A 26535-nucleotide genomic window follows, 5' to 3' on the forward strand; every position below is an offset into this window, starting at 1 on the left:
GGTATGCTTTTTTAGGATAAAAAATTAATGGAATAGAGCGAAGCACAGACAAAATCCTAGAGGGAAAACCTGGTTCAGTCTGCTTTTCCAACATACACTGGGAAACAAATTCACCTTTCAGCAGGACAATAACCTAAAACACAAGGTCAAATCTACACTGGAGTTGCTTACCAAGATGACATTGAATGTTCCTGAGTGGCCTAGTTACAGTTTTGACTTAAATCGGCATGAAAATGTATGGCAAGACTTGAAAATCTGGCAATGATCAACAACCAACATAACAGAGTTTGAAGAAGAAGAATGTGCAAATATTGTAAAATCCAGATGTGCAAAGCTCTTAGAGACTTACCCAGAAAGATTCACAGCTGTAATTGCTGCCAAATGTGATTCTAACATGTATTGACTTGCAGGTGTGAATGGTTATGTAAATTAGATATTTCTGTATTCAATTTTTAATACATTTGCAAAAATGTCTAAAAACATGTTTTCACTTTGTAATGGGGTATTGTGTGTAGATAGATGGTTGTGAATTAAAAAATATATATATATTTTGAATTCAGGCTGTTACACAACAATATGTGGAATAAGTCAAGGAGTATGAATACTTTCTGAATAAACTGTAAATGATGGCAGGTTTCTCATCAAATTTTCACTGTAAATAACAATGGGAAACTTTAACTCCATCTCTCTCTCTCTTTATCTCTCTCTGTATCTTTATCCCTCTCCTTCAATCTCTCTCTGTATCTTTATCCCTCTCCTTCAATCTCTCTGTATCTTTATCCCTCTCCTTCAATCTCTCTCTGTATCTTTATCCCTCTCCTTCAATCTCTCTCTCTTTATCCCTCTCCTTCAATCTCTCTCTCTTTATCCCTCTCCTTCAATCTCTCTCTCTCTCTGTATCTTTATCCCTCTCCTTCAATCTCTCTCTGTATCTTTATCCCTCTCCTTCAATCTCTCTCTGTATCTTTATCCCTCTCCTTCAATCTCTCTCTCTCTTTATCCCTCTCCTTCAATCTATCTATCTCTCTTTATCCCTCTCCTTCAATCTCTCTCTCTCTCTTTATCCCTCTCCTTCAATCTCTATCTCTCTCTTTATCCCTCTCCTTCAATCTCTCTCTCTATCTTTATCCCTCTCCTTCAATCTCTCTCTGTGTCTTTATCCCTCTCCTTCAATCTCTCTCTCTCTTTATCCCTCTCCTTCAATCTCTATCTCTCTCTTTATCCCTCTCCTTCAATCTCTCTCTCTCTTTATCCCTCTCCTTCAATCTCCATCTCTCTCTCTCTCTCTCTCTTTATCCCTCTCCTTCAACCTCTCTCTCTTGATCATTATCCCTCTCCTTCAATCTCTCTCTCTCTCTCTCTCTCTCTCTCTCTCTCTCTGTATCTTTATCCCTCTCCTTCAATCTCTCTCTCTCTCTGTATCTTTATCCCTCTCCTTCAATTTCTCTCTCTGTATCTTTATCCCTCTCCTTCAATCTCTCTCTCTCTCTCTCTTTACCCCTCTCCTTCAATCTCTCTCTTTCTCTTTATCCCTCTCCTTCAATCTCTCTCTCTCTCTTTATCCCTCTCCTTCAATCTCTCTCTCTCTCTGTATCTTTATCTGTCTCCTTCAATCTCTCTCTCTGTATCTTTATCCTTCTCCTTCAATCTCTCTCTCTCTCTCTGTATCTTTATCCCTCTCCTTCAATCTCTCTCTCTCTCTTTATCCATCTCCTTCAATCTCACTTTCTCTCTCTTTATCCCTCTCCTTCAATCTCACTCTCTCTCTCTTTATCCCTCTCCTTCAATCTCTCTCTCTCTCTTTATCCATCTCCTTCAATCTCACTCTCAATCTCTTTATCCCTCTCCTCCAATCTCACTCTCTCTCTCTTTATCCCTCTCCTTCAATCTCACTCTCTCTCGCTTTATCCCTCTCCTTCAATCTCACTCTCTCTCTCTCTCTCTGTATCTTTATCCCTCTCCTTCAATCTCTCTCTCTCTCTTTACCCCTCTCCTTCAATCTCTCTCTCTCTCTTTATCCCGCTCCTTCAATCTCTCTCTCTCTCTTTATCCCTCTCCTTCAATCTCTCTCTCTCTCTCTGTATCTTATATCTCTCCTTCAATCTCTCTCTCTCTTTATCCCTCTCCTTCAATCTCTCTCTCTCTCTCTCTCTGTATCTTTATCCCTATCCTTCAATCTCTCTCTCTCTCTTTACCCCTCTCCATCAATCTCACTCTCTCTATCTTTATCTCTCTCCTTCAATCTCACTCTCTCTCTCTGTATCTTTATCCCTCTCCTTCAATCTCTCTCTCTCTCTCTCTTTATCCCTCTCCTTCAATCTCTTTCTCTCTCTCTTTATCCCCCTCCTTCAATCTCTCTCTCTCTCTCTTTATCCCCCTCCTTCAATCTCTCTCTCTCTCTTTATCTCTCTCCTTCAATCTCACTCTCTCTCTCTATCTTTATCCCTCTCCTTAAATCTCTCTCCCTCTCTCTCTTTATCCCCCTCCTTCAATCTCTCTCTCTCTCTTTATCTCTCTCCTTCAATCTCACTCTCTCTCTCTGTATCTTTATCCCTCTCCTTAAATCTCTCTCCCTCTCTCTCTTTATCCCTCTCCTTCAATCTCTTTCTCTCTCTCCTTCAATCTCTCTCTTTCTCCTTCAATCTCTCTCTCTTTATCCCTCTCTCAATCTCTCTCTCTTTATCTCTCCTCAATCTCTCTCCCTCCTTCAATCCCTCTCCTTCAATATCTCTCTCTCTCTCTCTCTATCCCTCCTTCAATCTCTCTCTCTCTCTCTCTTTATCCCTCTCCTCCAATCTCAATCTCTCTCTCTCTCTCTTTATCCCTCTCCTTCAATCTCACTCTCTCTCTCTTTATCCCTCTCCTTCAATCTCACTCTCTCTCTCTCTCTCTCTCTCTCTCTCTCTCTCTCTCTCTCTCGCTCTCTCTCTATCCCTCTCCTTCAATCTCTCTCTCTCTCTCTTTATCCCTCTCCTTCAATCTCTCGCTATCTCTTTATCCCTCTCCTTCAATCTCTCTCTCTCCCTCTCTCTCTTTATCCCTCTCCTTCAATCTCTCTCTCTCTCTTTATCCCTCTCCTTCAATCTCTCTCTCTCTTTATCCCTCTCCTTCAATCTCTCTCTCTCTCTTTATCCCTCTCCTTCAATCTCACCCTCTCTCTTTATCCCTCTCCTTCAATCTCTCTCTCTCTTTATCCTTCTCCTTCAATCTCACTCTCTCTCTCTGTATCTTTTTCTGTAATTCGCTCTCTTGCTTACCTTCTTGAAGACCGCTGGATTGGGGAGAGGTGGGCCAAATGGAGGTACATCTTCCCTCGCTGTAACAGACACCTGCAGACACAAAGCAATTCATGTCACACATCTACTGTATAGAGAGTCTGGCTTAGGTAACTGCAACAGTGTAGCTTCCGTCCCTCTCCCTGTCCCAACCTGGGCTTGAACCAGAGACCCTCTGAACACATCGACAAGAGTCACCCTCAAGGCATCGTCACCTATCATCACACAAAAGCCGCGGCCCTTGCAGAGCAAGGCGAACAACTACTTCGAGGTCTTAGCGCGAGTGACGTCACCGATTGAAATGCCACTAGCTCGCACCACTAACTAGCTAGCCATTTCACACCGGTTACATAATATCCATCCCTTAAAGGCCCACTCCGTAATACATTTTTAAAAACAATTTAGCAAATATCACATAGTGAGCCTGTAAGGTTCATAGTAGGATATAGTACTGACCTTGTATGTAGTGTGTTCAGTACCAGGGTTCTCCACCTGCACCAGCACATACGCATGGAGGAAGTTGGAGGCAATCATGTCAGGTACAAAGGGGGTGGCGTCTTCCTGGAAGACCGCCGCCACGATGTCATTTCCTATGTGCCTCTTCCTCTGGAGCTGAGGGACAAGAGCATAGTGTTCTGTAAACAACTTAGGACTGTTTGACTGTATGTTCTACAGTATAATTAGTCACAAGTATTAGAGAAAGGTGTGAGGTGAGAGGGAAGAAGAAACAGAGGGTGTTTATGAGTGACACACACACACACACACACGCACACACAAAACACATACTGTAACCACTGTTACTATGCTGTGTGTGGTGTAGCATGGTCAGTACCTGTTGTACGTCTCCCTCGGTGAAGGGTAGTTTAGTGGAGACGTGGAACATCATCTCTCTCTGTCTGAAGACGGTGTAGACGGACTCAGAGCCTGTCTGACCGTGGGATACGTCCAGACCACCGCGGAAACTAGGACCACAGTGACAACACTATATGATTAGCATTACCATGACGTTCAATTATTGGGTCGGGCCAGGAGCATTTCCTGATCACGTGACAGGGAAAACTCCTGGCCCTACTCATGAGGAATGGTAGCAGGGTAGCAGTAGTATATATCCTTCCCTCCATCCATTCTCCCTCTCTCTCTGCATGAACTCTCTCTCTCAGTGGTACCTACTTGACATAGAAAAATAAAGGTTAAATAAAAATAAAACTCTCTCTGTCCCTCTCAGTATTGGAGTAGTAGTAGAGTTGTCTCTGTGTCTCTCTCTCTCTTTCCCTCTCTCTGGCTCTCTCTCTCTCCCCCTCCCTCTCAGAAGTAGAGCAGAAATAGTAGAGTTGCATCTACAGTACCAGTCTAAAGTTTGGACACCTACTCATTCATTGGTTTTTCTTTATTTTTACTATTTTCTATGTTGTAGAATGATAGTGAAGACATCAAAACTATGAAATAACACATATAGAATCATGTAGTAACCAGAAAAGTGTTAAACAAATCAAAATATATTTTATATTTGAGATTCTTCAAAGTATAATCCTTTGCCTTGATGACAGCTTTGCACACGCTTGGCATTTTCTCAACCAGCTTCACCTGGAATGCTTTTCCAATCGTCTTGAAGGAGTTCCCACATAATGCTGAGCACTTGTTTGCTGCTTTTCCTTCACTCTGCGGTCCAACTCATCCCAAACAATCTTATTTGGGGTGAGGTCGGGTGATTGTGGAGGCCAGGTCATCTGATGCAGCACTCCATCACTCTCCTTCTAGGTCAACTATGTAAGTGTAAGGACACAGCCTGGAGGTGTGTTGGGTCATTGTCCTGTTGAAAAACGCCATCCCAAACCAGATGGGATGGCGTATCGCTGCAGAATGCTGTGGTAGCCATGCTGGTTAAGTGTGCCTTGAATTCTAAATAAATCACTGACAGATTCACCAGCAAAGCACTCCCCACACCATCACACCTCCTCCTCCATGCTTCACGGTGGGAACCAGACATTCGAAGATCATCCGATCACCTACTCTGCGTCTCACAAAGACACGGCGGTTGAAACCAAAAATCTCACATTTGGACTCGTCAGATCAAAGGACAGATTAATGCTCTTCTTATCATTAGTGTCCTTTAGTAGTGGTTTGTTTGCAGCAATTTGACCATGAAGGCCTAATTCACTCAGTCTCATCTGAACATTGATGTTGAGATGTGTCTGTTACTTGAACTCTGTGAAGCATTTTTTTGGGCTGCAATCTGAGGTGCAGTTAACTCTAATGGGAAAGTCAATAGTCAATTGTACAGCTGAATGCCTTCAATTGAAATGTGTCTTCCGCATTTAACACAACCCCTCTGAATGAGAGAGGTGCAGGGGGCTGCCATAATCAACATCCACATCTTTGGCGCCCGGGGAACAGTGGGTTAATTGCCAAGCTCAAGGGCGGAACGACAGATTAGTACCTTGTCAGTTCGGGGATTCGATCCAGCAACCTTTCTAACCACTAGGCTTACTGCCGTCCCGTAATGAACTTGTAACTCTGGGTCTTCCTTTCCTATGGTGCTCCTCATGAGAGCCAGTTTCATCATAGCGGTTGATGGTTTTTGCGACTGCACTTGAAGAAACTTTAAACGTTTTTGAAATTTCCAGATTTACTGACCTTCATGTCTTAAAATAATGATGGACTGTCGTTTCTCCTGGCTTATTTGAGCTGTTCTTGCCATAATATGCACTTAGTCCAAATAGGGCTATCTTCTGTTTACCACCCCTACCATGTCACAACACAACTGATTGGCTCAAACGCATTAAGAAGGAAAGAATTTCCACAAATGTACTTTTCACAAGGCACACCTGTTAATTGAAATGCATTCCAGGTGACTATCCTATTAAGATGGTTGAGAGAATGCAAAGCTGTCATCAAGCCAAAGGGTGGCTACTTTGAAGAATCTCAAATATAAAATATATTTGGATTGGTTTAACACTTTCTTGGTTACGACGTGATTTCACATGTGTTATTTCATAGTTTTGAGGTCTTCACTTTTATTCCACAATGCAGAAAATAGTCAAAAGAAAAACCCTGGAAATGAGTAGGTGTGTCCACACTTTTCACTGGCACTGTATGTCTCTCACCCCTTGAAGTCATTCAGCTCTATGTTGTCTCCCAGAACACCGAGGAACTCTCGGAAGGCTGGCGTCTCCTCGTTGTTCCCAAACAACTCCTCCTCTGACGTCTAGGGTGGAGCGACGAGAGGAGAGAGCGATGAGGGGAGAAGATTAAATGGGAGAGGGCAAAAATAAATAGTATGGGATTGATAAGGAATAAACTGAAACACCATTTGGCAATACAAAGCTGCACTTCACACTCACCTGACCAAACTTCTGGTAGATGATACCAAACTTGAAGGTATTGTTCACTTCATGTTCGTCATAACCTACTATCAGCTGAGAGCCCTGAAACCAAAAACATCTAAATTTATAAGGATGTGCATGTACATATAATACCCAGTTATGTGATAATGTCCCTCCATGACTCGGGCAGACATTTACACTATATATACAAAAGTATGTGGACACGCCTTCAAATTAGTTGATTTGGCTATTTCAGCCACACCCATTGCTGACAGGTGTATAACATTGAGCACACAGACATGCAATCTCCACCGACAAACATTGGCAGTAGAATGGCCTTACTGAAGAGCTCAGTGACTTTCACCGTCATAGGACCCCACCTTTCCAACAAGTCAGTCAGTCAAATTTCTTCCCTGCTAGAGCTGTTATTGTGAAGTGGAAAAGTCTGGGAGCAACAACGGCTCATCCGCAAAGTGGTAGGCCACACAAGCTCACAGAATGGGACTGCTGAATGCTGAAGCTGTAGTGCATAAAAATCATCGGTCCTCGGTTGCAACACTCACTACCGACTTCCAAACTGCCTCTGGAAGCCACCTCAGCAAAATAACTGTTTGACAGGGAGCTTCATGAAATGGGTTTCCATGACTGAACAGCCACACACAAGCCTAAGATCACCATGAGCAAAGCCAAGCGTCAGCTGGAGTGGTGTAAAGCTCGACACCCTTGGACTCTGGAGCAGTGGAAACATGTTCTCTTGAGTGATGAATCACACTTCACCATCTGGCAGTCCGATGGACAACTCTGAGGTTGGCCGGATGCCAGATGAAAGCTACCTGCCTAGTGCATAGTGCCAACTGTAAAGCTTGGTGGAGGAGGAATAATGGTCTGCGGCAAGTTTTTTATGGTTCAGGCTCCTCAAGGTTACAGCATACAATGACATTCTAGATTATTCTGTGCTTCCAACTTTAGCAACAGTTTGGCGAAGGCCCTTTCCTGTTCAGCATGAAAATGCCCGCATGCACAAAGCGAAGTCCGTACAAAAATGATTTGTTGAGATCGGTGTGGAAGAACTTGACTGGCCTGCACATAGCCCTGACCTCAACCCCATTGAACACCCTTGGAATTAATTGGAATGCTGACTGCGAGCCAGGCATAATCGCCAAACAACAGTCCCCGACCTCACTAATGCTCTTGAGGCGGAATGGAACCAAGTCCTCGCAGCAATGTTCCAACATCAAGTGGAAAGCCTTGTTAGAAGAGTGGAGGTTGTTATAGCAGCAGAGGGGGGACCAACTCAATATTAATGCCCATGATTTTGGAATGAGATGTTCGATGAGCAGGTGTCCACATACTTGTATTGTATGACAATCACATCTGGGGAGGTCAGGGTTGTATTCAATAGGCACCAAACGGAAATAAACCGACTAAAACAGGGCGGGACTACTTGCTCATTTCCATTTTACAGCTGTGAAAATGTTCCGTTTAATGCTCTAATGATCATGACCACTGTGGGTTGATTGTGGCCATTTTGAAAGGCAGCCAGCTGAGACTAGTAAGGGATGGGAGTGGAGGAGAGGGGGAGCAGTCTGAGCAGACTGTCATAGTAACAGATGAGTTCTACAGGACCCGGAGCAGAGGCACAACAAGCAGCTCCATCATCCAAATGACCTCTGAAGTGATGAACAGCTCCTGGAACAGATCTGTCTTTAGCACTGCCTACACCACATCAGTAAGAGAGAACAGAGGGGTCAGGCTGTATAGTGAACCAGGTGGAAATTGGATTATGTTTATTAGGCAGCAAATGGAAGAAAAGGGACTGAAAAAGGGAGAGACTACCTGGACTCGTCCAATAAGAAACATTTTTTTTGAAAACGCTGCATGCCCCAAAGAAATACAACTGCTAGGAAATTATTTCTATTTCCATGACACGACCTAATGGAAGCGCCTGGCTGAAAGGAAACTGTGGAGCAGACTCACTCTGGGGTAGAGGACTGGGTTGAACTTCAGGCCAGTCACGTCGTCGCAGAGAAGCTGAAACACAGACAAACAGATAGATACAGATTCATTTGAAACCACAGTGACGGAAACAAATGGATTTTAGGTTGAAGGGGCAATCGGGGATTGGTACATGCCTTTTGGCATGTACCAACTGTCTTAATGCATCAGAACCCAAAAGCTTGTTTAACTGCATTGTTTGGAAACAATGTAATTGTAAACAAACACTGCATAGTTTCAACACATGGTTGAAACTATAATCTTGATCTCATAACATTTCTTCAGACCCACCCCTCAGCTGTTTACCCACACTGTGGCAGGCTGGCCGTATTGTTGATGCTTGAAACCCACATCGCCACTTTACATTGAGTGGACGTTGCATTGGTGGTGCTTAGGTCAGCACACCTTACCTTGGCTATCTGGGGTACACTGGGAAGCTGGTTGAGGCCTGCCAGAGAGATCCTGTCATGGTGTGTCTTTGTCCTCGACCTGGGTGATGAGTACACAAAACCAGTATCAATAACCGCATCTTAAAGAAGGTAGGTTATGTGCACATTGCAAATACATCATTCCTATTTCTACAGTGAAAGTTCTGGCTAGTGTAAAATAACTTATATTTGGATATAAATGTTCACAAGGTACTGTCGGGGTAGTGTGACTATAACTATGGGTCCAGACCACGGCCCTACTGTATGTTATTATATGACTGAAGCTATCTGAACATGATGGATGAACTCCTGGCCCTGCTGTAGTTACCTGAGCATGATGGAGGAACTCCTGGCCCTACTGTAGTTACCTGAACATGATGGAGGAACCCCTGGCCCTACTGTAGTTACCTGAACATGATGGAGGAACTCCTGGCCCTACTGTAGTTACCTGAACATGATGGAGGAACCCCTGGCCCTACTGTAGTTACCTGAACATGATGGAGGAACCCCTGGCCCTACTGTAGTTACCTGAACATGATGGAGGAACCCCTGGCCCTACTGTAGTTACCTGAACATGATGGAGGAACTCCTGGCCCGACTGTAGTTACCTGAACATGATGAAGGAACTCCTGGCCCTACTGTAGTTACCTGAGCATGAGGAGGAACTCCTGGCCCTACTGTAGTTACCTGAACATGATGGAGGAACCACTGGCCCTACTGTAGTTACCTGAACATGATGGAGGAACCCCTGGCCCTACTGTAGTTACCTGAACATGATGGAGGAACTCCTGGCCCGACTGTAGTTACCTGAACATGATGAAGGAACTCCTGGCCCTACTGTAGTTACCTGAGCATGAGGAGGAACTCCTGGCCCTACTGTAGTTACCTGAACATGATGGAGGAACCACTGGCCCTACTGTAGTTACCTGAACATGATGGAGGAGCTCCTGGACCTACTGTAGTTACCTGAGCATGATGTGGAGGAACTCCTGGCCCTACTGTAGTTACCTGAACATGATGGAGGAACTCCTGGCCCTACTGTAGTTACCTGAGCATGATGCGGAGGAACTCCTGGCCCTCTGCCTCCTCGTGCCTCAGTGACATAATGAGGTTCCCCAGACTGCTGCCTGTGCAGTAGTAGTTCATATGCTCCTGAAGAAGAGAGAGAGAGAGGCAGAGTGAAAGAAAGATAGAGGGGGAGAAAGTTAGGGAGGGAGGGAGGGAGGGAGGGAGGGTCAGACAGACAGCGAATCACTACACAGTATGATGAGACAGTTTAAAGAAGGTACACACCTTCAAATAAGGTCTTACACTCAATATTTCACAGATCTCCGCATAATTTAAGTCAATTACACGTTCCTTTTTCCAAACGACTGATTCTTAATTTGTTTGAGTCCGGAACTATTGAACATGAATATATATTTAAGACGTGCTTAGTCATAATCCCAGAGCAGAATTATGCCTGAAATAGGAACAACACTGAATGGAGAACGACTTAAAGAGGGATACACACCCTTACAGAGAACACACACACACGTACACACATCAACATAAACACACACACAGACACACAACACACACATGCAGGCGCAGACCCCCCTTCCTCCCCCACTCACACACCCACATTATTACTACAAGTCAAATAGGCCTTGACTCACCCTGCCCAGGAAGTGTTTGCGGTAGGCCCTGGCCGTGCTGTTACACTCCAGCCTGAAGCCGAACCCCCCCGCAGGGCTCATGCCCCCTCCGTCATCCTCCTCACAGAAGCTGCTCTCCGAAGAGGTGGGGGTGCCTGCAGGTGCATCGGCGTCCTCAATCCAGTAACCCCCAAACTGGGGCAGGATCACCTGCGGGTATGGGCTACCCTTCTCCAGAATCTAAGCCACACAGCCAAGGGGCAAGGGGTTTATGTACCAAAATATCCCCATCCACAAGAATAGGGCCATATAAATAAACATTTGTTATTTTACCCCCCTTTGTCTCCCCAATTTCGTCATATCCAATTACGGTCTCATCGCTGCATCTCCCCAAAGGGCTCAGGAGATGTGAAGGCCGAGTCATGCGTCCTCCGAAACATGACCCGCTAAACCACGTTCCTTAACACCTGTCCACTTATCCCAGAAGCCAGCTGCACCAATGTGTCGGAGGAAACACCGTTCAAGTGACGACTGAGGTCAGCCTGCAGGCACCCCCCCCCCCGGCCAAACCCTCCCCTAACCCGGACGACACTGGGCCAATTGTGTGCCGCCCTATGGGAATTCTGGTCACGGCTGGTTGTGACACAGCCTGGAATTGAACCCGGGTCTGTAGTGACGCCTCAAGCACCACGATGCAGCACCTTAGAACACTGCCTAGAGCTTGGAACTTTGATCATAAATGTGCCTGTAAAAGTTCTTTGAGCCTTGTTTTACATTGACCAGCAGTATGTGCATAACTGTGTGTGTGTGTGTGTGTGTGTGTGTGTGTGTGTGTGTGTATACTGTATATGTGGGTTTGTGTTGTTCATGCTTGTTTGTGCATCGTGTTTTGATCCAATTGATATGATCGTATCAGAGCGCTGACTCACGTCCTCTATCCGCGGGTATGGGATGTAGTCATCCTGTCAGACAGAGAGAGGAGAGAGACACACACAGACCATTAACCTTACAGGCTGGAATAATTACAGACCTGTTCAAATACTTCAGAGAACGCCTATTTCCTTCCTCCCTTCCGTAAAGAAATCCCTGATCTGACAAGGCTGGGTAGGTGAATGCTATGAAATAGAACTATTGCTCACACCTATCAATTTGTGTAAGATCAGTGATTGCTTCAAGGGAGGGAGAAAGGCAGGTTGTGTTTGTAAAGAACTCAAACAGGGCCTTGGTCAACTGAGGCAGTCCGTCACTATAGCCAGCGTGAACACAGAAACTCAGGGTGAACATATATACAGTGACTTATTCCACAGAAGCAACAGATGGTCCAATGAGTGATGCAACACAATGAAACAAATTAATCAAACAGGCATACATTGATGGAGGACTCTAAACCTTCCGACAATCTCAGGGATACGAGTCTCAGGATTGACTCTGTGAGCCCCTGGGTTCATCATTAAGTCACTGGGGCTGGTTAGCAGTCAGCTGGTGTATGACCTTTAAACCCGCTGTGATATGATGCTCACAGGGACGGACTGTGACTAGAAAAAGGCCTGCGTATTTCTATCACACTGCCCCATTTTGTCCCTCGAGGCCCACCACGCCAGCCCATTTTTTTTTTTTTACTTGAGGCACCCATTATTATTATTATGATAATTTTGCACAAACATTTTATTTTTTTGACAGATGGACTAAAGATGGACCAGCCCATCTGGCATTTGCCAGAATTGCCCTACGGCCAGTCCATCCCTGGACGATCACCATCGACTCCAATCGATCTCCATGCCTTTGTTTTTACACCGTATATAGTCCCAGGAGATTGAGGGGAATCGCATTCATTCATGCACAGCTCTTTCTTATTTTATGTTAGCCTACGTTTTGTCCTGGTTGAGGGGGGGGGGGGGTCTTAAGAGAGTGCTAAGTCATTTAGAGAGTGGTGAAACTACTCCAGTGACAGGGCTAGCACGGAGGATGACCACCATCGCAATCAAACAAAGAAGGGATGGGGGGGGGACAAATAAAGGAATACATGAATAAAGGAATGGACAGAGGTCAATGCATCATGACAGAGAAGCATGCCTAGCGGTGACACTGACGTGTGTGTGTGTGTTTCTCAGACCTTGCTTCTCTGCGAGTGGGGCTTCGTCTCCTCCGATTTAGGGACCTGGTTAGGGTCACGCATGTGGACGGAGGGTCACAAGGGTACAAAAAGATCATTCCTGGACTTACACTTAACTCCCAAATCAGTTACTGTACTTATATACTGGACTGTAGATTCTCTGGGTAAACATTTGATTGGTGGAACCCAGGGAAAATATTTGTGTTTGCGTAATATATGCAGAGCCAAGCCGACATGACTAGTTGAATTGTTGACATCCTGAATTGCACAATTACCAATCTACTGGAAAGACCTGTGGAGAAAGATTTCTGTGCATGTGGGAAGAGGCCCTGAAGCCCGAATCCTTACCACACACACAGATTCTCTCAAGTATTTTACCAGACTTAATCATATCTCAATCATCCTTATCCCTACGTTTCATTATCGATTTCATTGGTAGACAAACACACTACTCTGTATATTGTACTCTGTTTGTGGGAAAGCCATTAATTAAGACCTACCACACACACAGAATCTCACAAGCCATTTACCAGACTTAAACCGTATCCTTATCCCTCCCTTCCATTATTGATTTCAGTGGTCAACGCACAAATTGGTCTGTCTATCTAAGCAGTTTTCAAAGAAAAGAACTGGTCTGTCTATCTAAGCAGTGGTCAACGCAGAGACTGGTCTGTCTATCTAAGCAGTGGTCAACGCACAGACTGGTCTTTCTATCTATCTAAGCCAGGGCTGCCCAACACTCTTCCTGGAGATCTATTGTCCTGTAGGTTTTCAGTCCAACCCTAATTTAACATATCTGATTCATCTGGTTAAGGTCTTGTTGAGCAGCTAATAAGTAGAATCCGGTGTGTTAAATGAGGGTTGGACTGAAAAGCCACAGAGCAGTAGATCTCCGGGAAGAGGGTTGGGCACCCCTGATCTTAGCACTCTCTGCATGTGTTTGAATGGTCCTCGTCCTCCAGTGATGCTTGCCTCCGCCTGGTCCCAGATCTGTTTGTGCTGTATTGACAATGACCATAGGAGTTGGCAATACAGCAATAACAGATCTGGGTCCAGGCTAGCTCAGGCAGACAGACAGTGGAGGGGATGGGGGAACAGCTACAGCTCAGTGGGGGACTACTTGTCAACACCGCTGGGTTAGATCAAAGCCAGGGGTCTGTCTGAATACATCCATCTTCGATTCCACTGAGACGGGCTTTGTGATCAAACATTCCAGATAGAGGCCTTTCAACTGTTCGGCCATCGATTGCTCTAGTCTAGTTAGTAGTGCGGGTCGATGTGGCGCTGTGGGGACAGCGAGGGGTCTGGTAAGGACTGGCTCAGAGGTGGCAGCGGGCCCGTGTTCTCATTCCTCCTCGCCCACTTGTTATCATGCGCTATCGATCTCCTGTCCTCCTCCGCTCACTCTCTCTCTTTCTTTCAAAAGCTCCCCCACTGTCCCCAAATTGGCGTGGCAGAGCTGCCACCACCACCCACCCTCTTCCTGCCCCCTTCCTGCCTAAAACCCCACAGAAGATCCCAGAACCCCATAGACACAGTGTAGCAGAACAGGTCAGAGAAATCAATGTTTTTTTCAGAGGGAGCTCATTAACTTGGTCTGGTTCGGCTCATTACTCAATCAGGACCAGAGATTGGACCCGTTGTTCTCGGCTCCTCAAATTAAGTGCGGCCCGCGTTCCCCCTCCAAACTCCCCTGGCTTAATAACGGACCCTTCTGCTCGTTAGGGGAGGACCCTTGATTAAAATCCCAGAAAGTGATGAACATGTCGTGCTTTCATCACCACGTCCATGCCAGCAGCAGTGGGAACTTAGAGAGAAGAGAAGGAAGGAGAGAAGGAAGAGAAAGAGGAAGGAGAAGGAGGAGTCTTACCTGCATCCTTTCCAGCATGTCAAAGAACTCGGCAGACTGAAACAAACAGAGAAACAGAGGTGATTATTTTACTACAATGCCATACAGGTAGAATGGATGGAGTTCTAGTGTATCAAATAGTCCTGGACCAATGTGATCACTAGAAGTGGAGTGCACTGTATTTCCTAAAAAAGCACCACATTAATTCATGGCAGATATTTTGAATTAGGGTTTATTTGGTATCGGTTGAGGTATGGTTTTGGGATGTCCACAAAGCATAACACCAGTGTGAGATGGTTTAAAAACCTCTACAGGATCGGTGGGTCTCCCGCGGGACGGTTGAGCTAACGTAGGCTTATGCGATTAGCTTGTAAGTTGAGGTTGTAAGTAGCAAGAACACTTTCCAGGACATAGACATATATGGCATTGGAAGAAAGCTTACATTCTTGTTAATCTAACTGCACTGTCCAATTTACAGTAGCTATTACAGTGAAAGAATACCATGCTATTGTTTGAGGAGAGTGCACAGTTATGAACTTGAAAAGTGATTAATAAACCAATTAGGCACATTTGGGCAGTCTTGATACAAACCTTTGAACAGAAATACAATGGTTCATTGGATTAGTCTAAAACTTTGCACATACACTACACCATCTAGTGGCCAAAATCTAAATTGCGCCTAGAATCCCAAGTCATATATTGGCCTTTCTGTTGCATGTTTTTTTCTTTGCATTATCTTTTACCAGATCTAATGTGTTATATTCTCCTACATTAATTTAACATTTCCACAAACTTCAAAGTGTTTCCTTTAAAATGGTATCAAGAATATGCATATCCTTGCTTCAGGTCCTCAGGTACAGGCAGTTAGATTTCCATATGTCATTTTGGGCCAAAATTTGAAAAAAAGGGTTTGATCATTTTTAAGTGTGACCAAGGTTTTTTGGGGGGTATTTCTATGGAAACGGAGAGAGGTCTGGTCACCGAGGCTACGTTCCAGGCTGTCTAAATTGAGATGTACACGAGCTAAACACGTCATGTGATATAGAAATCTGATGCCTGACTGGGCAGTCTGCAATGTAGCCTTGAACGTGACCTGAAACTTCTCAAACCCAGTAACTACAATTATCACACCATGATCATCTCCAGCGAGCAGCATTTCCACCCTGGTTCCCAATAAGAGCTCATTGAGCCGAGGCAGAGCACTCAAGGAAGGACAGTCCTACACCCTCTCACACCCATATGTACAGTATATTATTCAAACAGAGAAAACCACGCCTACTCCACTTCCTCAAAACAGTCACTCCACAAAAATAATGGGCTGTTGTTGTGCTCCTGGCCTTCTATGAAAGTGTACTGAAGTTCTGGGTCAAAATCTTATTGACAGGAAGATGGTAAAAATGTAAAGAATGAAAGTACAGACAACTAAATATTGGTGATAAATGTTGTGCATTATCATTATTGTAATAATCATCAAACATTTCAAATAACTAATATCAATATAGGGACCACTCCGAACTCTGTAACGGCTGTCTTGGGTGGAAGAAGGAGAGGACCAAAGCCTAGCGTGGTTAGTGTTCATCTTTTTAATAAAGTGACAACCGAAACAGTTCTATTTGGTGCAGACACACAAAGAGTGAAAATAACCACCCACAAAACACCAAGGAAAACAGGCTCCCTAAATATGGTTCTCAATCAGGGACAACGATAGACAGCTGCCTCTGATTGAGAACCATATCAGGCCAAACACAGAAATAGAAAATATAGAAAAACTAACATAGACTGCCCACCCCAACTCACGCCCTGACCATACTAAATAAAGTCAATACAAAAGAATAAAGGTCAGAACGTGACAGAGCTCAATGAGAGTGGAGATCAGGAAGTAAAGTTGTAATTAACACATGATCCCATTATACTTAAAGTAGCTGTCTAAGATTTCTATGGAATATGACCTACTACTGTGAAATAGATTTCCTTCCCAAAAATTGTTATTAAGTAGGCCCTATGTTAATAAGCAGCTTTCTGTGTGACCCTGCTTTCCAAATTCACAAACAACACAATGTTGTGGGCAAATACCAGCCATTATAAATATTATAAATAAGCAAAGGACGAGTCAAAAACATTATTTGGATAGAATATGAGATTTTTTAAAATGATTTAATAGGTGATGGAAAGAAAACAAAAAGGCCTTGACAGTTTTTGACCGGAAGAAGATCCATCTTGGATTAAAACGTTGTTTTATACAGTGTTGTCCTGGCCTTTTCGTGTCTTTATAACGGCTGACAGTCAATCAACAAACACGTAGCTCTCTATGTGACAGTCGAAAGTCATACTCGGGAAATATGCTAAAAGCACAACGGATGAGGAACACAATCAACTACATTGTTTGAATCACAGGTTTCAAGGTTGCCAGGTAGAGAATGCAGACAACGGCAGTCAAAACACTTCTTAGCAGAGGCACGAGGCACCAGTAAAATGCCCCTTTTCATACAGTGAGCATAACGCCAGTTAAATGTACTTTTTATGTCATATTTTATGCAAACACTAATGACAAAGCTGAACACAAATGCTTTGAAAGGTGTGGGCTTAAATGGATCACTGAAATGACTGATTCCCTATCTACACGGGCACAGATAACTCCTGATCAACACAGCCATTAAACCCAAGGCATTACAGCAACATGTTGTATCATAGTCGAACACCACCAACAATACCACTAAAACCCACCAAGACCTGGAAAATCCATGTCTTACCTTGAGATATACAACCTAGTACTCTGTAAAGCAGGAAAACCAGGGAAATGATCCATTTCCCAGCAGTAAAAACATCTCTTTACTGTAGCACCGATCCACCTGAGCTCAGGTGAACATGCTAATCTCACAGCTGTCAGTGCAGTGGGAGTTATCATTTAGTTATACATTAACCTGCCACAGAGGCCTAAACCCACACAGCTAGTCCCACAGAGTCAACACAATGAGCCAGGTTCACACAGCCCTACAAATGGGCACTGTAACCTTGGTGATTCATCGTCATCCCCCGTCTAAGGTGAGAGAACTGCTGAGGGAAACTGGGGGTCGTGGGGGAACTCCTAGGGGCCAGATGGAGATCTATCAATCGGACACCAATCAGAGAGGAACCGTGTCGTGAGCAGACCCTTTGCTATTGAGGTCAGGTGCATCCTGTTTCCATTGATCATCCTTGAGATGTTTCTACAACTTGATTCGCGTCCAGTTGTGGTAAATTCAATTGATTGGACATGATTTAGAAAGGTCCCACGGTTGACAGTGTATGGCAGAGCAAAAATCAAACCATGAGGTCGAAGGAATAGAGCTCCGAGACCGGATTGTGTTGAGGCACAGATCTGGGGAAGGGGACCAAAACAATTCTGCAGCATTGAAGGTCCTCAAGAACACAGTGGCCTCCATCATTCTTAAATGGAAGAAGTTTGGAACCACCAAGACTCTTCCTAGAGTTGGCCACCCAGCCAAACTGAGCAATCGGGGGAGAAGGGCCTTGGTCAGGGAGGTGACCAATAACCCAATGGACACTCTGACAGAGCTCTAGAGTTCCTCTGTGGAGATGGGAGAACCTTCCAGAAGGACAACCATCTCTGCAGCACCACCAATCAAGCCTTTATGGTAGTGGCCAGATGGAAGCCACTCCTTAGTAAAACGCACATGACAGCCCACTTGGAGTTTGCCAAAAGGCACCTAAAGACTCTCAGACCATGAGAAACAATATTTTCTGGTCTGATGAAACCAAGATTGAACTCTTTGGCCTGAATTGCAAGTGTCACGTCTGGAGGAAACCTGGCACCATCCCTACGGTGAAGTATGGTGGTGGCAGCACCATGCTGTGGGGATGTTTTTCAGCTGCAGGGACTGGGAGACTAGTCAGGATCGAGGCAAAGATGAACGGAGCAAAGTACAGAGAGATCCTTGATGAAAACCTGCTCCAAAGCACTCAGGACCTCAGACTGAGGCGAAGGTTCACCTTCCAACAGGACAATGACTGTAAGCACACAGCCAAGTCAATGCAGGTGTGGCTTCAGGACAAGTCTTTGAATGTCCTTGAGTGGCCCAGCTAGAACCCGGACTTGAACCAGATCAAACATGTCTGGAGAGACCTGAAAATTGCTGTGCAGCAACACTCCCCATCCAACCTGACAGAGCTTTAAAGGATCTGCAGAGAATTGTAGAAACTCCCCAAATACAGGTGTACCAGGATTGTAGCATCATACCCAAGAAGACTCAAGGCTGTAATCGCTGCCAAAGGTGCTTCAACAAAGTACTGAGTAAAGGGTCTGAATACTTATGTAAATGTGATATTTCCATGAAAAAAATATATATATATATCTGTAAACATTTCTAAAAACTTGTTTTTGCTTTGTCATTGTGGGGTATTGTGTGTAGATTTACAGGAGGAAAAAGATGATTTAATACATTTTAGAAAAAGGCTGTTAAGTAACAAAATGTGGAAAAAGTTAAGGGGTCTAAATACTTTCCCCAGTGCACTGTATATATATATCGTCTCCCCCTCTGTATTTCTCTCTCTCTCTCTCTGCCATTTACTGCCTGGCCCTCCACAGAGACTAAGCGGAGCTCAGCAACATCTCTCTCTCGCTCTCTCTTATCTCCCGGGGAAACCTGCTGCGCCCTGCGCTGTCCACACCAAGATTAGAGGGAAGGACTGGCGCTGGGAGGATTCTAACACCACGGTCTCCAGGTGCTCGGCACATAACCAATATTCACCCAGAGGCCACAGCACTATCGTTGCCGTTTGACTGTAACACCAGTGTTGCGCTAGTGTATAATATGTTATATACGTTATGTTATTCTAGGGAAATTGTATTTTCATAGCTAGGGCTGACAGTGAAGACCTGCGAAGAGCAGAATCACAACCTCTGCATCATCAAAACAGTTGCTTGGTGAGAAGCTGAGAAGTCCACAGATAGTCATTGTTATGTAAACACCAGCTGAAAAGTACCAGCGGCCTGGCTTTGGCCCCAAGTGAGAGCAGGTCCACCAGAGCCATGGCCCAGTGAGACACGGGTTCGGGCCCGCGTAGTTGGAAACAGAAAAGTCTGAGCCTTTTGGGTCAAACACTGGGGTAAATCTTGAATGTACATGCGCCATTGACGTACCACTGAATACGCTTGTAAGTAGAACCTGTCATACTAGCTCTTATTACCTGGTGGTAATTCAACTCTTGTCGCATATAAGAAATATCGGCATTACTAAACCTCCTGCAGAGGCAATGTGTAACTCAGCTACTAAACTATTGGAATTAACTTGACAGACAGTAAGCCATAATGTACAATAAAGTATGGGAGCTCTTCCTAATGATCCCTGATAACAGCTACATTAAGAACAGTACCTGAGTCATCGTTAGCATTCGGTTAGCATTCCGCTAGCCTGGTGGAGATCGAAACAGAACCGCAGAGCTCCAGAGAGGCCAGTCTCCACTGTTCTCCTGCCTGCACAGCTGACTTCAACTCTGGGCACTGGGAGAAAAGCAGCAGGGGGCGGGTGGGGGTGGCGTGGTGTGGCGTGGGCCTCTGACAGGGGTTCTCAGACTGTGTGTTTGTGTCAAATCCAATCAAATTGGATTGGTCGTGTACACAAATAGGCCGATATAATCGGCGGTGCAGCAAAGTGTTTGTGTTTCTAGTTCCAACAGTGCAGTGTATGTGCGTGCGTGGTGTGTGTCTTTTACCCTCAACAGCATAGACACACTTTTCCCCCATTGCAAACACTCTTTCAATCACACTTTCTCTCAACCAAATGTACCAGTTGTCCCCTCTTAACAAATGAAGCAGTTACACAGTACTAGAGTGCGCTGTCATCAAGGCATCCTGTACCACAACACAACACTGCAATACACACTTAACTCTTCTGGCTCCTCTCGCTTCCTTTTCTTTCACAACCTGGTCTTCAACCGCCTTCATTTCCTTTATTTCTGCCTCCAACAACCCTTTCTTCAAACAAAACCTCCCTCGTCCTTCATTTTCTCCTTGGAGAATGTGAGAATTGAGTGCTCTCTGCTATGTTCAGCTTTCTTTTATGTCATTCAAACAGGAAAGTCCTGTTGCTCATTGACTAAGTGGAACAGGTCCTGCCTGTGTGTCTACTCACATTTCATTTCATCCTCATTCAACTCCTTTCATTTGAATCCTCTCGTTCAGGACAAGGAACATTTTCAATATGCTGTTTACACACTTTCTTTTTGTCTTAGAATAAGGAAGACTTGAGACTCGGAAGTGGTTCCTTACAAAATGACTCATCACATTATGAAATGTGTGTATGTGTGTGCACACACACACACACACACACGCACACGCACACAAACACACGTGTGAAGTACTCGATCAGAGAAGTGTCAGCCTGGCAGCTTCACTATACTACTAGAGATGTCTGGAACAACAGCAAACAAACTATGCCATACCAGCTACTAGCAGTGAATAGCACAACTCCAGCGGGCTGAATTGGGTGCAAATGATCTCCTTACAACCAGATGATGTCATTGTATCGGTAAGCATAGAAATAGTGCACATAGAATAGATCCACTGCTTATCAAATTGGCTTTCAATGAGAATGACAGATCTATAATTCACATGGTATGTGTCACACCCTGATCTGTTTCACCTGACCTTGTGATTGTCTCCACCCCCCTCCAGGTGTCGTTTATTTCCCCCAGTGTATTTATCATTTATTATTTATGCCTGCCTTGACCTCGAGCCTGCCTGCCTTGACCTCGAGCCTGCCTGCCTTGACCTCGAGCCTGCCTGCCGCCCTTTGGTACCTACTGGACTCTGAACTGGTTTTGACCTTTTGCCTGTACACAACCATTCTCTTGCCTACCCCTTTTTGGATTAATAAACATCTAAGACTCCAACCATCTGCATCTGGGTCTCGCCTTGTGCCCTCATAGTATGTGAATTTGTCGGGTTGGCCCACAAAGCTACGTACCAGACCTTTATTAAAGAGCGTCTGAACGCAGCGATTCTGTGTTTCTCTACTACTCATTAAGAAAAACTAGACTTCAGTCTTGAGGGTGTGGTTCGATGTGGCAGTTACTGATGTTTGTCCCCCATGAGACCATAGGAAGAAAGCCGGTATTACCTCCTCAAAGTAGTCAGAAGTCATTTAAGATTTTCAAAAAAATGTATTGTGTAATTTTACATCCGGCTAAGTTGTTTGGTGCAGTATTTTTTAAGTAAAAAAAAAGGTGTTGTCTTGTGTAAACAAAGTCAGATTTGCTGCTCTGATGGGCAGGTCTGCCTCACTGCAGTAGGTGTGTGTGATCTGCGGTAGGATTGGATAGATGTCTATCTCGTGTCAATGGTCAAATGAGCATCGTTGAAATCCAAACCCAACCCTCAAGTAAGTCATATGATGAACTCTATTACAAAACTCAGGTTTGGACGAGACCGACTTGAAAAACCAAATGATCCTATTTACACTTCGTAGTCCATTTTGAAACTAGAAAAAATGTTTCCGACTAGCATGGATGGCGCATAGGCCGTTTGCTATGAGAGAAGTTGTTTATTGCCTTTAAAAACCCAGTCAGTATCATCACACTATGGAAATGACTGATCAAGGGATTGACTATGAATAATCCCAAATCAAATCAAATCGTATTTGTTACGAACACAATTGACAGCAGGTATAAAAGGTGCAGCAAAATGCTTGTGTTCTGGGTCCCTCAACAGTGCAGTATATTAATCAATAGTTGAGGTACTATGCATAGTAATAGCCTCATCATGTATGTACACTATAGGATACAGTATAGATAATGATTTAACTCCCCATCTCTGTGTCATACTGATTCCCCCTCTCTGACTTCACTCTTTATTTCTCTCTTTCTATTTCTCCGTATGCTACACTTTCTATTCCTTAACTCCCTCTTTCCTCTTCTCTCCCACTTCCGTGTTAATCAAATCAAATCAAATCAAATTTATTTATATAGCCCTTCGTACATCAGCTGATATCTCAAAGTGCTGTACAGAAACCCAGCCTAAAACCCCAAACAGCAAACAATGCAGGTGTAAAAGCACGGTGGCTAGGAAAAACTCCCTAGAAAGGCCAAAACCTAGGAAGAAACCTAGAGAGGAACCAGGCTATGTGGGGTGGCCAGTCCTCTTCTGGCTGTGCCGGGTAGAGATTATAACAGAACATGACCAAGATGTTCAAATGTTCATAAATGACCAGCATGGTCGAATAATAATAAGGCAGAACAGTTGAAACTGGAGCAGCAGCACAGTCAGGTGGACTGGGGACAGCAAGGAGTCATCATGTCAGGTAGTCCTGGGGCACGGTCCTAGGGCTCAGGTCCTCCGAGAGAGAGAGAAAGAAAGAGAGAATTAGAGAGAGCATATGTGGGGTGGCCAGTCCTCTTCTGGCTGTGCCGGGTGGAGATTATAACAGAACGTGGCCAAGATGTTCAAATGTTCATAAATGACCAGCATGGTTGAATAATAATCTCTCGCCCTTCTCCTTGCAGACTAGATAAGGGGGGCCAGCCTGCTTCAAGGTGACGCAACAAAAATCCAATGAACTTATCCTCTGCAGCAGAGGTAACTATGAGTTTTCCTTTCCTGTGGCGGTCCTCATGAGAGCCAGTTTCATCATAGCGCTTAATGGTTTTTGCGACTGCACTTGAAGAAACTTTCAAAGTTCTTGAAAATTTCCAGATTGACTGACCTTCATGTCATAAAGTAATGATGGACTGTCATTTCTCTTTGCTTATTTGAGCTGCTCTTGCCATAATTTGGACTTGGTGTTTTACCAAATAGGGCTATCTTCTGTATACCCCCCTACCTTGTCATAACACAACTAATTGGCTCAAACATATTAAGAAAGAAAGAAATTCCACAAATGTACTTTTAACAAGCTACACCTGTTAATTGAAATGCATTCCAGGTGACTACCTCGTGAAGCTGGTTGAGAGAATGCAAAGCTGTCAAAGGGTGGCTACTTTGAAGAATCTCAAATATAAAATATGTTTTGATTTGATGAACACTTTATTGGTTACTACATGATTCCATATGTGTTATTCCATAGTTTTGATGTCTTTTTTATGTCAATTTTATTCTACAATGTAGAAAATAGTACAAATAAAGAAAAACCCTGGAATGAGTAGGTGTGTCAAAACATTTGACTGGTACTGTCTATATTTGTCACGCCCTGACCTTAGGGCGTTAGGTCAGGGTTTGATGTGGGGTGGGCATTCTATGTTTCGTTTTCTATGTTTCTTTATTTCTATGTTTTGGCCGGGTATGGTTCTCAATCAGGGACAGCTGTCTATCGTAGTCTCTGATTGGGAATCATACTTAGGTAGCCCTTTTTCCCTCCTTTCAGTGTGGGTAGTTAACTTTGTTTGTGACACTTAGCCCTGAAAGCTTCACGGTTGTTTTTCGTTTGTTGTTTTGTTGGCGTCATTTTTATAATAAAAGGAAAATTAACGCTCGCCACGCTGCACCTTGGTCCACTTCTTTCAACAGCCGTGACAATATTTCTATAAATAATGGCCCTACATTAAAATAGTCCACAGAAAGACAAGTGTTAGATCTTATTGAATCTGGCAGCTCCCTCTGCCTCTCTCTAGTCTCCACTATGACCTCTAAAGAGTTACCCTCTATGAACAGTGAATGAAGCCCACCTTGTCCTCATAGGGCTGACTCACTATGCGTCATCAACACTATTCATTTTACAGTGCACTACTTTTGACCAGGCTCTGGGAATAGGGTGCCATTTAGGACGCGGACAGAGTCTGCTCCCAGGCTACCATGGCTCCTCTCAGAGGTGTTCTGATTGGCCAGGCTCAGACAGTGCAATGACACCATTTTCAGTTTTTCACTCTATTACACAGAGCCAAACAACACCATGCTCACTTGGGTATTTACTTACCATACTGTCCTTTCCAGCACGGTCCCAGCAACTATGGTGGATGGGTAACCATGCCAGTTTGGCTCAGTTCAACTCTGCTCTGTAGTGTGAAAATGGTATAAGTGAGACGGGCATGAGGTGGTACGTGTCCTACCTTCATGGTGGGCGGGGCTGTGCGGGGGGGCGATGGGGGGCAATCTCCCAAGGGCACGTTGGAGATAGTCAGCAGTTCCTGCTTCCTGGAACACATCAAACACAACAGAAGATATCATGATACGGCATCATGATGTCGCATACAGAGGATGCAGAGGCACAATGATAGTACAGAGGACGGATGCTGCATCACATATCACCCTACTTCACGACATACACCGGGGTAGAAGTGAGAAATATCATTTCCCTAGACTGTGCAGCAGCTGGTAGGGTCAAGCCTACTTATAGTCCATGTATATAACGTTAGCCCAGAGTTACTGCTGCATTCATGTGGTCAGGAAAAAGCCCAAACCCTACTCATACGCCTAGAAGGAAAGAGAGGCTGTCTGGCTCATAGACTAAAGACTAGGTCTTCAACATATCCAGCCAACTGAAGTAGTGGGTATTCAAGTGAGTTTGCGGGGCTTGTAACGGAGATCTATCAATCAGACGCCAAGGAACCGTGTCGTGAGTGGAGCATGGACTGGCTGAAAACCAAGACCCCTCTGCCTGTGTGTCTGTCTCTGTCTGTCCTCTAACGCCTCCAAGGCTGGCCAACCACAGAGCCTAGATGTAAAATATCTGTATCTGTATCTCTCTCTCTCAATTCAATTCAATTTATGGCATGACGTAACAATGTACATATTGCCAAAGCTTATTTTGGATATTTACAATATAAAAAATGAATAAAAATGAGAATAAAAATTGTCAACAGGACAACAGTAACAACAATAACCAAGGGCCAAAATAACCATACATTGAACAATAACAATAAGCATACAGTAGAGGACATGTGCAGGTTGATTGGTCTGTCAGACACTGTCCCTCAACTTATGGCAGGCAGCAATGTAGTGCGCTGCCAACCCACAGCTCTCTGCGTCCTCCCACAACAGGACGGGTAGCCTATCCTCATCAGAGAGGTCTTTGAAACCTTGAATAAGGGTTTCAAATTTGAGAAATTGACACTCTCTAATCGTTTTATATTTTTGACATTTAGTCAGGAAATGCAGCTCCGTCTCAGGTTCTGCTGTTGTGCAGTGGTTGCACAGCCTTTCCTCTACAGGGAGCCAGGTTTTCCTGTGTCTTCTCTCTCTCACTCACTCACTCACTCACACACTCACACACTCTCACACTCTCACACTCTCACTCACTCACTCACTCACTCACTCACTCACTCACTCACTCACTCACTCACTCACTCACTCACTCACTCACTCACTCACTCACTCACTCACTCACTCACTCACTCACTCACTCACTCACTCACTCACTCACTCACTCACTCTCCACAGACCTCAGAGAGAGAGAGAGAGAGAGAGAGAATCTTTAGCCGAGAGGCCTGATGATAACTTTCACTCAGATCCTTAGTGACCAGCTGACATGGTTGTTGAGAGGCCTCCAGGGGGCCGGGGTCTCCTTCCAGGAGAATGATCACACATTAAGAGGTTCATTTATCAGGAGGGACAGAGTGGGGATTCAGAGATGGACGTGAGAGGCGAGACACACAGTGCAACAGGTTGCCAATTAGTCACATTCTCTTGACAGTTATTTAGTCAGTTAGGATTTCATTCCCAGCCTCTTTTTTTCATCCATAGTTTTCCCCCCTCTCGTGTGTCAAGTCAGTGTGGCCCAGCTGTGGACTGTGGACTGTGGACTGTGGACTGTGGACTGGAGAGACCACACTCATTTAGTGTATTGCCGTCGGTTACAACAGGTGTTACAATACAATACAACAGCATTTCACTTACTGTGAAATGCTTACTTACAAGCCCTTATCAACCAACAACACAGTTTTAAGAAAAATAAGAGTTTAGAAAATATTTACTAAACAAACTAATA

General features: G+C 44.5%; 1 long non-coding RNA gene and 1 pseudogene across 1 annotated transcript; one reads left to right on the forward strand and one right to left on the reverse strand.

The window, feature by feature from the left end:
- Positions 1-26535, reverse strand: part of LOC115137814 (rap1 GTPase-activating protein 2-like) — a 62131-nt pseudogene that overhangs the window by 17069 nt on the left and 18527 nt on the right.
- On the forward strand, positions 19323-24079 carry LOC135573985 (uncharacterized). Its single transcript, XR_010465083.1, has 3 exons — positions 19323-21147; positions 21294-23192; positions 23539-24079. It is a non-coding gene; the product is annotated as an uncharacterized LOC135573985 (long non-coding RNA).

This window comes from Oncorhynchus nerka, linkage group LG11, assembly GCF_034236695.1.
Source record: "Oncorhynchus nerka isolate Pitt River linkage group LG11, Oner_Uvic_2.0, whole genome shotgun sequence".
In the NCBI taxonomy this organism is placed as follows: Eukaryota; Metazoa; Chordata; class Actinopteri; order Salmoniformes; family Salmonidae; genus Oncorhynchus; species Oncorhynchus nerka.